At 37.1% G+C, this 9452-nt stretch overlaps 1 pseudogene; it reads right to left on the bottom strand.

Annotated features, from left to right (window-relative positions):
- Positions 1-3491: 3491 nt before the first annotated feature.
- Positions 3492-4428, bottom strand: LOC138917581 (olfactory receptor 4C3D-like; annotated as a pseudogene).
- Positions 4429-9452: the final 5024 nt, after the last annotated feature.

The raw sequence follows: 9452 nt of genomic DNA, 5'->3' as shown, positions 1-9452 counted from the left end.
AGTAACACAATCACATTTTTCCTTTGTCACCCTATTTATTATCCACGTATTCCCCACTGGAATTTAAGTTTCATACAAATACAACCCTAGTCCGTAGTATTCAACATTGTATTCCCAGTCCCTAGAACTCTCTAGTACATTGTAGGAATTGAACGATATTTTTTGGATAAATGAAATCAGTGAAAATTTCCTGAACTTAAATGACTGTGGAGCCAGTTTTCAATTAATAAATATTAACACTATGGGAAAACAATGGGAAAAGCCCTATAGAAACAACGTTTAGCTCTTTAGGGTGCTACCCTCCTGCCCAAACAGAGTATCACTCTCCTGAGTGACTGAGCTGTTTATTGTTTCCCCAAACATCTCTCTCACTTATGTGTCACTTTCTTTGAAATTCACCCATTTGCATTTCATTTCTCTAGCTCATTACATCACACTTTTCATGATGCACATAAAAGGGAATACACCTGTGGAAATGAGATCATCAGATGGCTTTTTTCTGGCATAAGAAGAATCAAGAGAGTGCAAGTAACCTGGGAAGCAGAAGTCAAGGGACAGATCAAGCAAAGAAAGTGGTTCCCCAAAATTAGGGAAGAATGCCTCAAGGGCAGTCTGTACAATGTGGCCAAGGATCGGTTCTGTGTTTTGATATTTTCACATCATGCTAGCAAGGAGTATTGCAAAGTGAGAAGAGTAGAGAAGGCAGAGTCTAAAATATTTGATATTGTTGCTTAACCTCATTAACTCTCATTTTCTTCTTGTATAAAATGGAGTAAAGTCCTTTCTAATAAAGAAAGTAAAGCCTTTTGCTTTCTAATAAAACTTGTTGCTACACTAAGAGTGTTAAAGCATGTAGAGAATCTGTCAAAATGTGTACCTCATAGCTGGCCTTCAAAGAGCATTAGCTCACTCCCCTCCCTTAATGCCTAATATTTTCACCGACTGAAAATGTCATAAAAACCAAAGTATCCTTATACAACAGATCTAAATATTATTTATCTTATTATTTTTGGATTAAATATACTCATTTCCTCATATGTTGTTTTAAGTATCAGAAAAAAATCAGATAGCAGTTGGCTTTCATGAGAGAGTCCTGATGATGAGTGCAAAGAAACATCTTAACATTCCTTATAATTGTTCACAAACCAGCAAGATTCCACCTACTGAGAATATAAAACTGCCTCACATTTCCTCCTTCAGTTCTTACACCTTCTGGGTTTGCCTTGAAATTTATAATTTGTGTCTTGTTAATCTTGTCACCCCTCCACTGAGCACTCACGGTCACTCCTAAGACAAATCATTAGCCTTAGTTTCCCTCTTAAAGTCATCTCTTTTGTCTTAGAGGAGAAATGACACTTTTTCCTATCCTTACACCTGGCTTACACTCATCTCCTAACAGTAAAAATGAACCACGTCATTTAATCTAGGTTCTGTTGAAATGTTTAATTTTCATCAGCAATTGCAAAGTTGATCATTTTTAATAGATTAAGTCCTGTTTATATTATCTTCTAGGCTCCGACTTTGTGAGAAAATGTTCTATACATTATGAACTTTAGACAGTCAGGTATAAGTTAGAACACACAATCACCCCAAAGAACAGGTATACCATGTGCTGGCATCACTGTATAGTCAAATTACATAGCTCCATATGACTAGTGAATTTGAAAAAGGGACATTTGTGAGAACTAACGCAAGTTGGAGTGTTATAGTTATAGAAGCTTTGCTTTATAAAATATTATATAGTCAAGTAGAATGACCTGATATGTTCCACATGCATAGAGCAGCATTACCACTTAAAGATATTGCTACGTTTGACATAAGGCTACAGCAAACTTAAGGCCATCTTTCTTGAAGGATAAAGTGAATCATTAAGACTGCAGAAAACTTCCTTTCCTATATACAGCAACATACCACAGATAACTGTGCTTTATGTGAAAGAAAGTAGGACTGAGATTTAGAAGACTTGGGCTCAAATTTTGTAATTGAAACTCTTGGATGTGTGACTTGAGGCAAGTAAATTAGTAAATCTCTCTCGACTTCAATTTGCTACTCTGTAAAATGGGGATAGTAATAATGGGACTACCAATTTACTACATGTATAAGTCACCTAAACAAAGTGAATATGCCTGATAGATAACAAAGTGCACATTTAATGTAAATATATGTGTCACATCTACAAAGCAATAGCTTTGGATCCTGGCCATATGTCTTTTTGCTCAGATTAAGTAAAAGAATGTTTACCTTTGTTGCTTCAAATGGCTTCTCAAGTCTTGGTAAGGGGAAAAAAACATCTTTTATATTCAAGAAAAAAAATGTGAGCCATAGGATATTTAACAAAATAAGACCAAATTAAGAGTAATTTCAAAATTTCTGGCTTAATTTTTGTGCCAAGGAAAAATATTAGAGATCCATTATAAATTATCCTTCCTCCTTTTGTGCGGTCCTCTTTTCACTTTTTATAAATTCGTAGTGTCAAAAAAAAAAATCATCAGTGATTCTTTCACTCCCCAGCAGTCCCTGCCCTGTACATCTATCAAAGAATATCTATCCTCTCTTTTGCTTTACCAAAAGCTAAGCAAAAAGAAAAGAAGTTTTGAGATCAAGATTCTATGGAAAAGCCAATTCCATCCCAGTCACATACATGTGAACATTCAGTAAAGGAGCAGCGAGCTGGAGGAAGCATCCTCTAGGATCATCACACTCTGTGTTTATGGTTGTTCTTCTGTTACATCGCCTGAACCTATGCACGTGAGCATTGGTGCCATGGTAAAGTACATTAAAGCACCTGTCAGAGGGCTTGGCCTCTATTAATTACTCAATAAACATTAGTATCTGGGACTTCTTTTTCTGTCAGTGATCTTTAAAATTTGTTGATGTTCTTGCACATTTCATGACAGATATAATCCTCCCTATTTATATACATCATCAACTTCTCTGCTTGAACAGCCTAAGTTATTCTCATCTTCAACAAAATCCTTGGGGCAATTTTTTTTGCCTTAAAACAATACGAATTTATTCTCTTATAGTTCTCTTCAGAAATCAGAAATGAGTCTTATGGGGCTAAACTCAAGACATTGACAGAGCTGATTATTCTGAAGCCTCGGGGAAAGACTTCCTTTCCTTAGCTTTTCCACCTTTTAAAGGCCACCTACATTCTTGGCTCATAGCCCAGCATCACATCACGTGTTCTCCTTCTGCTGCTGTTGTGACATTGCTTTTTCCTTCTATCATCAATTTTCCCTTTGCCTCTCTCTTTTTTTTTAAATTATTTTGTTTGGGGTATATTGTCTTATAACATTATGTAAATTACAGGTGTACATTATTATATTTCATTTTCATATTATATTTCATTTATTGGCTGCATCATATTCACCACCAATAGTCTAGTTTTATACATCACCATACATGTGTGCCCCTTTACCCCTTTCACCCTCCCTCATCCCCCACTCCTCTAGTAATCACTAATCTGTTCTTGGTATGTATGTGTTTGATTACCTTCCACGAATGAGTGTAATCATATGGTACTTGTCTCCCCTTATGTCATGTTTTACTTCCATGTTTCTCATTCTGTAAATGATAGGATTTAATACGGGAATTAGGATTGCAAAGAATACAGTCACCACCTTGACCACAGGGTAGGTGGCCACAGGACACATGCAGGTGAATATCCAAGGCACAAAAAGAGTACAGCTACAGTGAAGTGGGAGCCACAAGTTGGGAGGTATTTGTGTCGTCCTTTGGAGCCATAGGACCTGAGGGATGTCAGGATGACTATGAAGGAGATGAGCAGCATGGAAAAAATAAGCAAGCACATGGCCCCGCTGTTGGCTGCCACCACTATTCCGAGCAGGTAGGAGTCCCCAGAGGCAAGTTTCAGCAGTGGGAAGAGATTGCACACTAAGTGGTCAATGACATTGGGACCACAGAAGGGCAAGTTGAGCATGAAAAGAATCTGCACAGTAGGGTGCAGGATCCCCCTGATCTAGGCCACTACCACCAGGAGGTGGCAGAGCCCCTGTTGCACAAGGTCATGTGGTACAGAGGCCTGTGGATGGCCACATAGGTATCATAGACCACAATGAGGAGGATGATCTCTGATCCTCCGAGAAAGTGCTCTACAAAAAGCTGAATCAGGCAGCCCCTGAGGAAAATGGTTCTTCTCTGGCACAGCTTGTTGATGTTCATCTTGGGAGTGGTGACAGAGGGATAGGAGGTGTCTACAAAGGACAAGTAAGTAAGATAGAAGTACATGGGAGCTGAAAGTGTGAGGCTGAGGGAGATGGTGATGACAATGAGAACATGGGCCAGCACGCTAAATAGAAAAATGAACAAAAAGACAATGAAGTGTATTTTCTGCAAGTCTGGATTCTGTGTGAGTCCCAAGAGAATAAATTCCATCATATTTTTGGGAGGTGTGAGGTGATCCATTCAGCAAGTAACACCTTCCTGCAGCCTACATTACCTACAAAGGGATAAAAAAAAAAACCTACCTAATAATCATGAAGGGGTTGTAGTCTGTATTTCATAGTACAAAAATAGAGTAGTCACTGTAAACATGGAGCATGTCCTTGGAACTCTTTGCCCCAGTAATTGTTTCAATTCTTCCCCATTACCTCCATGATGCTTTCAATCTCTTCAGACACCTAGTAACTGTCACCTACAAAACCTCTATAGGGCAACATTTGATGTGTAGTTTACTGAGAAAATACTATATAGCTGACATCTAGATTCTCCTGGTTCCAACTCTATGACTTTTTTTTGTGTGAGGAAGTTTTGCCCTGAGCTAATGTCCATTGTGAATTCTCCTCTATTTTTTCCCCCTTGAGGAAGATTAGCCCTGAGTTAACATCTGTGCTGATCTTCCTCTATTATGTATGCACGGTGCCTCCAGAGCATGGGCAATGAATGGAATACCTCCACACTTGGGATCTGAACCTGAGAACCCAGGCCTCCAAAGTAGAATGCGTGGAATTTTAACCACTTGGCTATGGGGCTGGCCCTCTCCAACTTTGTGACTTTTCTTAGTTATTTTGATGCCCTGTGCTTCCAAAATGTCCTCTGTGTCTGTGAGCTTACAAATTGCAACTCTCAGATTATTTTGTAAGGTAAAAGTCATTCCCTCTTCCAGGAGCATTTACATTTGAACCCATGGCTCTAACTGTGGAAAGAAAGATGTGGTCAATAACTATTTGTCATAAGTAGACAGATCAGGGAAACAAACAAGTCATGGGTGACACACACTCCCTGGTACCTACCAAAACACTATGCTATTCACGTGTCTTTTCTTGCTGTGCATACCACAGTGCCTGGCATAACGTCTGCAATGCCTGGCACCTGTTGGGTGATGAATAAATGCTGGGTGAATTATCACACTTCCTATATCTTCATTTGTAAAAATATGCACTCTTCTCCAGCAATAAACCTAGGAATCCCGGCCTTCTCATCCTCCCACTCTATTTATCACTACTCTCTTCTTTATGAGAAACAAACTTTTGAAAGGAAGCTGCCTTCCAGTTTAATAGTTTCTGACATACTTTATAGGGTAAGTAGGAAAATATTAATTGCTTTAAGGAAAGAGTATGTTATTGGGTCATTTTACTTTTAAGATAACTATGGTGTTTATTAATTAATAGTTTTATTCTTCAAAAGTCTGTTCCAAATCCAATTTAACATAGTCACATTCAGGTAATTTCCAGCTTCAGTAGACAGGGATTAAAAAAAATTCTTGGATAGGTGTTCAATACATAAGCATCTGTCAAGCAAAGGAAACCCTTATTTTTAAACCTGTAAAAATAGAAACTTAGTGTGGAGAACGGAAAGAAAGAGTCTGCTAAATAAAGTTCTCTACATGTATACACACAAACACATTTAAAATCTATTACTTACCATAAGTACCTATTACACGTCCACTCAGTCAATTTATTGGACACTTGCTATGTATATTAACATATATTTGTCCACACAAAGTGTTAAAAAGTGTTCCTGTTAAATACCTTTGGAAATCCCTCCCCCAACATTTTATTACAAATGGCATCAGGTTGTCCATCCATGAGATCCTCTCACTCCTTTGTGTGTCTGCCATATGCATTCTCACATCATCTTCTCCAATCCTCCATAACATCCATCATCCATCGTTCCTGGTTATAGGAAATTACTTTACTAATAGAATGAGGAGATTTGGGGACATAAATTTCCCAAAGGAAAGAAAAGAGGAAACATAAATATAAGAAATTGTACTCTGCAAAAATGTATCATTTCCTTTCAAAGATAGTGGATAAAGAATATTACTATTTAATTATCCAAAATAGAGATCTTGTACATATGTGAGAACAAAGTGCATAGCTTTGCTGCATTTTCTTATTCTGAGGTGAACTCTCGAACAGATCAGAAAGAGTACAGTGACATAAATTAAAAACAAGATATAATTAATAAAAGTGATTTAGAAATAACTACGAAGAAATACAAATTACTTTCTCCTTTTTCTTTGACTCCACAATAACCTTTCTAGGAATAAACCTTAAAGTAAAATATTTTTAAAAGAGAAAAAGTTATGTATAAATATTTTAAATACAATGATTAAAAGCTGTGGAAAATGAGAAACTACATGGAAATTCCAACATTAGAGAAATGGATAAGTAAAATATAGTGAATATATTTGAATAATGTGTAGTTTTCAAGAGGGATTTTTTTTAAATTATGATATATCACAGCAAAATTTTTATTTTGTAATATTAAGTGGGGAAAAACTTGGATGCAAACTTGAATGGGTAATATGATTCTAACTATTTTAAATATATATCAATAAACACAAAAGACCTCAAAATATTTTTACTCCTAAGTTGGTAGTACTGTCACTTATTCTATCTTTCTTGATACCTGCCATGCTGAAGAAGAGATTTAAACCTCAGATTGGTGGGGGTGAGGGGTAATTATATGACTTGTAAAATCCATTGAAATATCACATTCTATAATTAAATGACTTCCTGGAAAAATCACCTCACTATGAACTTGTCTGATGTAGCTTCATGGCCAGGGCCCCAGGGAGCTGTCAATTCACGAAGAACAAAGTAAAGCTGTAAGATTAAAATGCCAATTAGGGGCCAGCCCCATGGCTAAGTGGTTAAGTTGAGACACTCCACTTCAGCGGCCAAGTGTTTTGTGGCTGGTTTGGATCCTGGGTGTGGACATGGCACCGCTCATCAGGCCATGCTGAGGCCGTGTTCCACATAGCAAAACCAGAGGCACTTACAACTAGAATATACAACTATGTACGGGGGGGGCTTTGGGGAGAAGAACAAAAAAAAAAAAGAAGAAGATTGGCAACAGATGATAGTGCAGATGCCAATCTTTAAAAATAAATAAATAAATAAATAAATGAAATGCCAACTAGCTGAGCTAAAATAAGCATCTTTGTTGATTTATAAATGGCACCTCTGGATACGGCCCTTCTCTTCAGCCTTACAAGAGCTAACATATATCCTATTAGTAGGTAAATTCTGTGAAGTTTCTTAGCTATGGCTAATTAGACCTCAGGGTATTTCACCACCATTAGCACACCTTGCCAACAACCCAATTATTTCACATAACTTAACCAAACATCAGTTAAGTTATAGCACTCAACTTTAATTTTTAAGTCCTTCCTTAAGTCTACATGAAGACAATATGCCATGAAAAGAGAAAAATAAAAGCCAACCACTTATGAATTTGTATCTTTGATAACAAACTTAATATGTAGTCTGGATATTTGGATGTATAAATTAAACATTTAGGTGGGTAATTATCTGACTCTTACATTTTTCATTATAATATTTTTAAAGCAATCTACCATTCATAGCGATCGTAATTTTTTTAAAGATTGGCACCTGCACTATCATCTGTTCCCAATCTTCTTCTCGTTTTTTCCTTCTTCTTCTCCCCAATCCCCCCAGTACATAGTTGTATATTCTAGTTGTGAGTGCCTCTGGTTGTGCTATGTGACACACCACCTCAGGATGGCTTGATGAGTGGTGCCATGTCTGTGCCCAGGATCCAAACCAGAAAAACCCTGGGTTGCCAAAGCAGAGTGCACAAACTTCACCACTCAGCTATGGGGCCAGCTCCAATCATAATTTTTAAATATTGTTTTCAGATGTACATTAAGTGATAGCTGTGAAACCTATTGGTACTATGTACCACATAAAGTTTACAGTACTTTTTCAAAGTAGTTGTTTCTTTTGCCAATTCTGGAATTAGATTAACATGATAATGATGAAAATAGTACAGCTACAGTGGTGGGTAGAAACATTGCTTTAGAACCATACATCTGTCTAATCTAGCTCCCTAAGGCCTAGAGTAGTGTGACAAAGGAAAAAGAAGAGTTAGGTCTAAATCAGTGTGTTGTCCATGAAGGCAGTTTTTCAAAAGAAGAGTTCCCAGAGCTATACCAGAAAACTCTGTTTTCACAATACAGATCCAAGGACAGAGTGGTTTAAAACGCTGGAGAGACAGCAACACAGATTTTCAAACCGGAGGGCTAAGCCAGAATGAAAGCAGAATCAAAAGGAGGTAAGTGAAAACTTTTCCCAAGTTAGCTCAAGTTGTTGGTTGGAGAAAGTGGTTATGCTGTGTATTTCATCTAAGTGGGGTCTTCCTTTCAGGCCTGTCCCTAAAGAAAAGGAAGATGGAAGTTGAGGAATTTTATTCTCTGCACTCCTTCCAGGACATCAGGAGGAATATAAACACACCTTCAGATACTCACATACAATGACGCTGAGTGAAGAGAGTCTAGACTGGAAACATAATCCGATGTTTTCTCCATTTCTTGAACTAATTTTTAAGTCAAAATATCACTTTCCTGAACTTACTGTTTTTGTATTACCTGACCAGAACAAAAAAAACTGAGTTATTTACCTACTTCAGAGTTAAAACAGGAAAATTCTCTTCCTACTGTTCCAGGCTGATAATAAGAACTAATTTTTGGTAAACCCAAAACAAATCCAAAAGTATCACCTTATACACTGAGCAGAGATAGTTCACTGTCTTGATTCCCGAGGATCAGCTCTCAGGTATATTGATTCAACTCTCAGCATTAGGGTGACAAGTAGACAGGACTTAAAAATTAGGATTAGAAACCTATCAATATCATAAGAAGGTTAAACTTAGAATATTTTTGTTCTTAAGGCTTTGATTTTTTTATGCCTTAAACGAGGAACCTCAAACTCATAGCACATCATTCTGCCTCTTTCCAAGTCATAATATTCCTTTTAGATTATATCTTCTCTGTTAAAATGTGTATTCAAGTATTTTGTCTATTTTAATGATTGTATTTGCCTTTCTATACAGTCATGCAACACATAATGAAGGGGATAAATTCTGAGAAATGCATCACTAGGCAATTGGTCATTGTGCAAACATCATAGAGTGTTCTTACACAAACCTAGATGGTACAGCCTACTGCATACCTAGTCTTCATC

The sequence above is a fragment of the Equus caballus genome, chromosome 14 (genome assembly GCF_041296265.1).
Source record: "Equus caballus isolate H_3958 breed thoroughbred chromosome 14, TB-T2T, whole genome shotgun sequence".
Lineage (NCBI taxonomy): Eukaryota > Metazoa > Chordata > Mammalia > Perissodactyla > Equidae > Equus > Equus caballus.
This window is presented reverse-complemented; position numbering and strand designations above follow the sequence as displayed.